At 35.8% G+C, this 7,746-nt stretch overlaps 1 non-coding gene across 1 annotated transcript; it reads right to left on the bottom strand.

Annotated features, from left to right (window-relative positions):
• Positions 1-4,932: 4,932 nt before the first annotated feature.
• LOC121203983 (small nucleolar RNA R71) lies at positions 4,933-5,039 on the bottom strand. Its single transcript, XR_005898911.1, has one exon. It is a non-coding gene; the product is annotated as a small nucleolar RNA R71 (small nucleolar RNA).
• Between the last annotated feature and the right edge of the window lie 2,707 nt (positions 5,040-7,746).

Raw genomic sequence — 7,746 nt, 5'->3', positions numbered from 1 at the left:
TGCGTATGATATTTATATGACTGGTTTGAGTATGGCATACTGCATACACGTAATATTTATGACATGACATATTGCCTGGGGTTGGGTTCCAGATTTGGAGGAAGTATTGTATTAGTGGCTTTGCCACGTAATTACTGCTCTGATGGCTTTGCCACGTTTACTGTTATTAGCAGCATTGCTACGTTACTGTTAGCAACTTCACTGGGATATTAGTGTGTTGGCTGGGTAGGTCGATTTAATCCCCACATGGTGTGTTGGTTGGTACGAGTGGTGTGTTGGTTGGATTGGGGTGGGTTACATGACTGCACTATACTGATATTGAATTGGGCTTAGGCCCACACTGTTATTGTATAGGGCTAAGGCCCAGGCTGTACTGATATTGAATAAGGCCTAGGCCCAGACTGTTACTGCATGCATTGTTTACTGTTTGACTGGTAGGGGATTACATACTGAGTTTTCGCAAACTCACCTTTTTTTTTAACTGTACAGGTAATCCTTAGCCTTAAATGGTTTGGAGCCACGAGGGACTCAAAGGTGGCCAAACTATTGCAGATGTTCTACTTTTGACTTTATTTACTCAAATTTTATATTGGATTTTTGGTTATGTAATAAGGCCATTTAAGGCTTTAACTTTTATTTGGGCTTTGATTTCTTACCTTAAGCTGCTAGATTAGGAATAGATGAGTTTTCAAACCAATTACTGTTTTCAAAAACATATGTTTTAAACTTCTTAAATTTAAATTGGCTTCCATAACTAAAAGAGATTTTCAACGAAATTAAGGACGTCTTTAGAAGTGATAAAATTTTCAATGAACCACGTTTTTAAAATTAAATGAACACAAACTGATACTTTACATAAGCTTTAAATAGTAAGAAGGGTTTTTCAATGGAAACACGATTTCGAAAAACATTTTGACGTGACACGCCAGATTTGGCCACAACGCCTAGGCCGGGTTTGGGGTGTTAAACTAGAATTATTCACTTTTCACCTGTGGCATTAGACCTTGAGCATTAAAGTTCAATCAACATCATCATCTCTTTTTTCTATATCATGCATTTTCTCATAGCAATGACCGGCTTGATTGGTCATGAAGCACTCATCATACATAAATGTTATACACCAACATGCATTTTCAACAAGCATATCCACATCGCAAACATTAAAACTTAACATAGACAAATAGGCTTACAAGCCATAATCCTTATAAGCCACATCTCATGGCTATATGCAATGAATCATTATAAGCCAATACATTTGACTACTCATAACAACATCTATCATAAAACTAAGTCCCTATACATGTCGCTCACTTGGAATCGCTAGCATAAATATATTAATATTCCAAAGATGATGTCTCGATAGTGTGATGCTGCCTCCAATGATCTCTAACTCCGAGTAGACCTGAAAACACTAAGGAAATGGAAAGAAGGGAGTAAGCTTTACGCTTAGTAAGCTTGCATGAAAAATAATAAGCAATGTGATAACATGTTATTTTTATATTCTTTCTATTTATTCAAAGTCCAGTCAAGTTGTTTTCCTAAGTTACAGTCACTAAATTATTCGTATCCGGAGCTACAGGACTCTGAATTGAGAACTGTTAATTTTCCTTGAAATTGGACTCACACATCTTCTTACATAAAATTTTCAGAATTTTTGGTCTAGCCAATAAGTACAGTTTATTCTTTAAAGTTACCCCTGTTTCACTGTCTAGTAGTTCTGACCTCTCTTCACTATGAATTAATTATCTCATAGTACGGGACTCGGATGATGCTTCTGTCTATTTCGCTTGAAAATAAACTCATTAAGGATTTTAAGCATATAAATTATAACCCATAATAATTTAAATTATAACCCATAATAATTTTTGTACAATTTGTAATGATTTTCCAAATTTAAAACAGGGGAGTCCGAGATCACTCTGACCCTGTTTCACAGAAATTCAAATAACTCATCATATGAGATTTCTTTGGTTACACCGTTTCCTTTATCTGAACTCAATAAGCTTTAATTTCATATTTTATTCAGCCTCTAACTCAATTTCCACTAGTTTTGGTGGATTTTCAAAGTCGGACCGCTGCTATTCTACTAATCTGTCTTAGTGTAATTTGTCTTAGAAATTATTCTCATAAATATCACTTATTCATATTGCACTCTTATCAGATGTCCATTTCATTTCACGTGGCAAACACATGCCCATGGGTTTTGAGTACATACCTGTGCTATTTCTTAGCACAACCACTCATCCAATCATGACAATCATATACATCATAATAGTATCATCTAAGCATAAATGAATTTATTGTTTCAAGTATTTCCATTCCATTTCTCATATTAATTCCCATTGACTTTCTCAAAATCTCAATGGATATCACACTTATCGTCAAGTCATGCAAGTGATCATTTCAAGTACGCACTCCTGCAAACCTTACTCATAATGGTGGGATTACTAATACTCGCTAAATCCCATGTATCATAACTCACAGAGTGTTGTCGGGGTTACTAGTCCAGGCTAAATCCCTTACAATGACATACACTCTCATAAGCTTGGATCTGAATTACAAGTCCAAGCTAAATTCAGTCCTTAAACGAATTACCCGTCTGGGCTAAATTCTTAATGAACCCATATTCTTTGGGAGGCTCGATCACTCAAGGAACACTCGTCCGGGCTAGATCCTTTCTATATTGAGATCAACGGATTACCTGTCCGGGCTAAATCTTTTTCTGTAACACATGCAGGATCTCATGTCATGTAAAAAATGATTTATCCATTAGATATCCTTTTTTATTCAACCGGGATTTTCTCTTTTCATGAAGTATATCAATATGCATATATGATCACTGATAAACCGTAATTTATACATATTTTTATCCTACGCTTAGCACATTTATGGATGAATTCTCCTTAGATTTGGTGAATTCGATGTTCCTAATCCTTTAATTTCATGTTTTATACTTAGGTGAGCATAGGAGAGTAAAAAGAGCGAAAAATGGGCCGAAAATAGAAAAATGGACCAACATGGGATATCAACACAGCCTGGATTTCCTCACACGGGTAAGCCACACGACCGTGTCCATTTTGTAGAATCGAAGCATGACTTACACGGGTAGACCACACACCTGTGCCTATGAAATAGCCTTTAACACGGATTGAAGAAATCGTACACGGGCGTGTCCCTATCGAGCCCAAGTTTAGTTCTATTCGGAAAAGGCCACTCTTGAGGGCTTTTATGCATTCTAAAGTCTATTTAAACACCTTAGGAGGCACTTAGAAGGGGGACACGGAGTAGGAGGCAAGGAATTACTCAAGGAAAGTCGATTGATCCATCTCAGAAATCGGATTCATCGTCAAGACTAAAGATCTCCCTACAATTTCCTTCAAAAGTTTTGGGCTTTCTTTATGTTTTGTTATCTTTATTATTTTGAGATGTTTTCTTTCATAATTATAAACTAAACTCCCTAAATACCTAAGGGGAATGAAACCTAAGACGAATCTTGTTATAATTATCTGAATTGTATGATAAATATTTGACTTGTTCTTAATTATGTGTTCTTAATTCTTGTTTTAATATTCTAGGATATTGATTAAAGTTAATGTGCTTATTCAGAGGAGCAAAAGTCCCTGACTAAGAGTAAATTTGTCGTAATTAAGCAGAGTTGATTGCACACCTAGAGATAGGGTGACAAGATTTGGGTGACATGATTTTGCCGGATTAGGGTGAAACCTAATAAGGGAGTCTATAGATCGAGTTAATGCAACACTAGGGTGTTAATTTAAAAGAGATTTTAATTAATCAACCTTGGGTTAGAAGTTATTAGTCTCAAGAGAGATAAGAATATAACTTAGGGATTTCTACGGATCAAGTCAAATGAATAAATCGTCTGATTCAGAGTCAAATAACAAGTGAAATCTAGGTGGATTTTTCCTTGGGTATTGTCTTAATCAATCGAATTTTCCCAAAAGCTTTTCCCCAATTTTCTCTCTGTGCACTCTTAGTTTAGTTAATTAGTTTAGATAAACAAATCCCTTAATTTTTAGGCTAGATAATGAAAAGAAAGTAATTACTAGTACTCTTGGTTCCTTTGGGTTCAACAATCCAGTCTTGCTAAAGCTATACTATTGTTCGATAGGTACACTTACCTTCATCGTGATAATAGTTAGTTTGAAGAACAATTAATTATAGATTTTTAAAACCTACCGAAAATATCACGTATCAAGTTTTGGCGTCGTTGCTAGGGAACTAAGATATTCGGAACACTCAATTTTTATTACTTTAGCCATTTTACTTTATTTGCAATTTAAATTTTTATTTCCTTTTCTAATTTTCTCTTTTATTCGCTTCTAGCAGGTTTTTTTTATAGTGTATGACTAGAAGAAACCTGTCGGGACCATTACTTTTTGATGGTGAGATCGATCACACAACTCGTAGAAACTGAAGAGAAATAAGGTGAAGCTTAAGATACACAGAAGAAGAGCAAGAGGACAATATTCAAACCAAAACTGAGGAGATGGCTGAAAATCAGGAAAATCTGCTGCCTCCTGTGATTGCTACTGACCCAGTAAATCAGAATCCTACTCCCCACACTATGTATGATTATGCTAAACCTACTTTAACAGGAACTGAGTCAAGTATAGTGTTGTAAACAATTTTGAACTGAAACCTAACATGATTCAAATGATACAGCAATTTGTTCAGTCTGATGGTTTGCAGGATGAGGATCCAAATAATCACTTGGCAAATTTTCTGGAATTTTACGACACATTTAAAATCAATGGCATTTCTGACGGTGCCATACGCCTTCGGTTGTTTCCCTTTTCATTGAGGAACAAAGAAAAATAGTGGTTGAACTCGTTACCACGAGGGTCAATCACTACTTGGGAACAAATGACCAAAATTTTTTTACTCAAATATTTTTCACCGGCTAAAACAGCTAAATTGAGGAATGATATCTCTTCTTTTGTACAGATGGATCTAGAGACACTCTATGATGCATAGGAGAGATACAAGGACCTCTTGAGAAGATGCCCTCACCATGGGTTGCCCTTATGGTTGTAGGTTCAAACCTTTCACAATCACCTAAATCCTTTGACTAGATAGACGATTGACGTAGCTGTTGGTGGGGCTATCAAAAACAAAACACTTGAAGCAGGTTACGAATTTATTGAGGAGATGTCACTGAATAACTATCAATGGAAAGTTATGAGGACAAAGCCAACAAAAGTAGCCAGACTTTTCAACCTCGATGCGATTACTATGCTAACTAACCAGGTAGAACTCTTAAATAAAAGATTGACGGTTTGTGTGGTTTTACTTAGTTACATCTAGTGATGAAGTGCGATTCAAATAGAGGAGGAGCATACACAGAATATCAACCCATCAACCCTAGCACCGAAGAGGAACAAGTTTAATATGTAACCCCCCGTACCCGAGACCGTTGCCGGAGTCGGACACGAGGTGTTAACGGACTAAATTCATTTATTTCACAGTCCATTTTAAAAATTTCCAGACAAGCTGGCTAAATGCGTCACTGTCACCTTAAAAATCATATCTTGAGTTCCAAAACTTGAAAACCAGTTTCGTAAATTTTTCCTGAAACTAGACTCATATATCCATCTACAAATTTTTTTCTAGAATTTTTGGTAAGCCAATTAGTACAGTTTATTAGTTAAAGTATCCCCTGTTTCAGGGTTCGACTACTCTGACCTTCATGCATTACGACTTAAATATATCCTTGTACAGGGCTTCAATACTTATTATGTTTGTTTCTAAATACACTAGACTTGAAAAGGAATCTGTACATATAGGGCATGACTTCTAATTATCTCCAGTTAATTTATAGTGAATTTCCAAAGTCGGAATAGGGGATCCAGAAATTGCTCTGGCCCTGTTTCACGAAAACTTAAACATCTCATAAAATACGGCTCATATGATCATTTTGTTACTTTAATATGAAAATAGATTCATCAAGGTTCAATTACATAATTTATTCACTATTTAATTCCATTCCTACTATTTTTAGTGATTTTTCAAATCCACACCACTGCTGCTGTCAGCATCTGTTTTTAAGGTAAACTTTACCTATTTCATGGTTTTCCATGAATCAACTAGAGTTTGTCATACATAGCACCAAAATGATCATGATTAACCATTCCAATGGCTAATCGTTACCAAACATTTCCATACCTCTCAATGAACAACATACAAAACGATTATAATGCTATGCTCAAAGTATATATAAGCCATTTTCGCATGGCTATCCAAATTTATACAAAACCAAAGGGTCCATGACCAACAAAAAAAAGGGTAGTCCTATACAAGCCATTTTCAGAGTTCAACCAAAAGTGTACCAAAAAGGCTTTGATAGTGTGGGCGACTTCGACTTTGACACTCCCGAGTCCGATAGCTGACAAACCAAAATCTATAAAACAGAGAATCAAAGAAACGGAATAAGCATTTAATGCTTAGTAAGTTTTGAGCAATGAAATTAGGCACAACTGAAGTATAGCATTCATATGACTAAACGGATAATTTCATATACACACATTCTCAAAATCATACCTACTTCACATTACCAACCCTTATACTCATACATAAGAGATCAACTTAACCAAAAGCCGGAAGCTCATTAATCGACTGAGCGAATACTATTTAAAAGGAATCAACTAATCCAATGCATATACGAAACATACCTCATCGTTGGGATTTTTACGAGCGTATTAATTGAAATTATTACAGCAAGATCGCTCATTCCCAAACCAAGTACCTTCGGGATTTAGCCGGACATAGCTACCCGCTCAAATGCCTTCGGGACTTAGCCCGGATATAGTAACTCGTACAAATGCCTTCGGGACTTAGCCCGGATATAGTAACTCGCACAAATGCCTTCGAGACTTAGCCCGGATATAGTAACTCGCACAAATACTTCGGGACTTAGCCCGGAAATAGTAACTCGCACAAATACCTTCGGGACTTAGCCCGGTTATCATCCGAATATTCATGCACATATCAATAAATCATGACACATCTCTATTTCATTTTCATACCTAGAATTCAAACACAAGTCACTTATTAAGCATTCCCATTTTCGGCTTAATAGCCACATACAAACAGCATGATTTGGTTTGCTTTATGACATGATCTTTATGCACATACGGCTACCCGTCATACGTATAGACTAATTTAACTCAACATATAATTCAAGTAGAATCATTATATCACCGTTTATTTGTTATGCTTATACGTCATAACTTAATCAAATCGTAAACTAAGTTTCATTACTCGAAAACTTACCTCGGATGTTGTCGAACGATTTCGACGGCTATTCGATCACTTTTTCCTTCCCTTTATCGGATTTAGTTCCCCTTGGCTCTAGAGCTTAATTTAACAAATAAATTGATTTAATCATTTGAACATCAAAAAGAGAAACTCAAGGTACTTAGCCCATATATACATTAGACATTAGAGTCACATATATATGAAATCACGAATCAAACTCAACATATTAGCCCACACTCTCTTTTAGCCGATTATCTAAGCCAAGATAAAAGCATCAATATGCTTGCCTCTAACCGAATACATGCAACACCAATCTATCTCATGTGGCCGAATATGCATGTCTATGTTGAGGCCGATTATATGCTTAATACTTCCTACAAATATGGTTACTTGTATTGACTACATACCATTTTGTTTCAAGTTCAAACTCGGCTAATACACATATATACACTAGTAATCAAATACTAACAT

Source organism: Gossypium hirsutum, chromosome A07, assembly GCF_007990345.1.
Source record: "Gossypium hirsutum isolate 1008001.06 chromosome A07, Gossypium_hirsutum_v2.1, whole genome shotgun sequence".
Taxonomy (NCBI): domain Eukaryota; kingdom Viridiplantae; phylum Streptophyta; class Magnoliopsida; order Malvales; family Malvaceae; genus Gossypium; species Gossypium hirsutum.
Note: the sequence above shows the minus strand (reverse complement) of the source record. Positions and strands in the feature narration are given on the sequence as shown.